We start from the raw sequence: 1,801 nt of genomic DNA, 5'->3' as shown, positions 1-1,801 counted from the left end.
AATTACCTTACCTTACACTGTTTTCAACAACTAAAACCTGTAAAACACAATCATTGTCTGTCCTGCTGTTTTACGTGTATGTGGAAAGTCATGAAAATTGTTAAAAGATTATGCACTTTCAATCTCTTTCCTCAGTTTCAGAATTCATACAGAGCATTGTGTATGTGTGTGAAGGTGCAGGTGTGTGTTGACAGCAACAACTTAATATAGGAAAGGAAACAGTGACGCTGATAACTGAAAGTGCATGGAAGCTTACAAAACAATGAATGCTCTGCACCAGCAAGGTACAAATCTCAACGATTGGCCAACAAAATATGACAGTATAAAACATATGCAGGTTTAYTGTTGTTTTGAGGACTTAATCTTATTTCCCAGCTGAAAACATTTTGGTAATTTAGCGTGTTTTCACACCTGATAGTTTGRTACACTAGGTTTGATTGGGGGCCAGAGTTGCGTTTGTTTCATTTCCAGCTGAYGCAGTTTACTTTGACACAGCACTGTGTTAAACAAACTAAACCCTATGAAAAACTTGTCCCCCCCTCGCTTGTGGCTGAAGGAAGGAAACGATACAAAAACCTCTGAAGACAATGACCAACTTCCTCCTTCACAAAATATAATGTAAAATGGAGTGGTGTGAGATTTTAGAGGTTGTAGGATTTCACATTTTTATCTTCTGCAAAAAGGTAAAAAGCGTCTCGCATTTGTTTTGGTGGCATTTACCCAGAATGCCCTGTGTTGTAGTCCCCTTCCTGCTTTTGGAGCAGTTAACAATCCGCTTGGCATTCACATATACATCGGAACTGAACTAGAGTTCGCTTTAACCAAACAGAGARCTGGGTTTTTAGGCTGACCAGAGTTCACTTTTCTGACCCATGTTGGAGTTTGATTACGCGTTCACATCTTCCTAGCCTGGCCACTGCCTTCCCACATTGCCCTGCTCGATTCTGCTGGTTTTTACCAAGCCAACACCTTCTCAAATGAACAAAACCTTCTAGGCAAATGAACCAGAGTCTGATGAAAGTGGACTAAAAAGGTCTCATACAAATTCACCTTAAAACTAAAGGTTCAGCGTAGATTTTTGGGTCTTGCCCTCATGCARATTCACCTCAGATTTTAAACCAGATTTAATAAGCCAAATAAGGTGTGCAAACTATAGTGCAGTTTTTTAAAGCCGTGCACATAAAAATAGCATGTGATGAAAAAAAAGAAATTGTTGCACAAAATGTGACCATGGACCTCCCTGCGGATGCATCTGAAATGATCAGAGATTAGCAATGAATAGCAAGAATTGAGTTTCGTCAGGCACTACCAATAAATATCATTTATTAATATTTGTGACCTGAAGTGGCTACTTTGGCCCTAGCATGAAGACTGATCAAAAGCCCAGCCAGAAYCACACCAGAGGCCTGTTGATGGCCACATGTAGTCTAACCCGTTGTTAACTGGAATACATGGAGAAATTTGATCAATTCAAACACGTGCAACAAATTCTTGCTTTTACAAACTCTTTCATATTCATCTTAGTAAAATCTACGGCTCCAAATTAATGACCTTCATCTCTGCTGTGAGTACATTTAAACTTCCAGGGACAGTGGGTATTTAAACAAAATTTGTTGACAGTAACTAAAAACAACTTGCTTATATGTGTTTGAAACATCATCGCACTCAATTAGCTTTCACACTTACTCCTAAAAAGTGTTATGACTCATCCCTCCAGTGACCTTTTCTTGTAGTCGATGCATATTAATAACGTGGCTGTGGTTAAGGTGAGGAGTTAACGTTAGTTATGAGAGTTGCTCCT

Source organism: Poecilia reticulata, linkage group LG1 (genome assembly GCF_000633615.1).
Source record: "Poecilia reticulata strain Guanapo linkage group LG1, Guppy_female_1.0+MT, whole genome shotgun sequence".
Classification (NCBI taxonomy): Eukaryota; Metazoa; Chordata; class Actinopteri; order Cyprinodontiformes; family Poeciliidae; genus Poecilia; species Poecilia reticulata.
The sequence above is the reverse complement of the archived record's forward strand: the minus strand, read 5'-3'. Positions refer to the sequence as shown.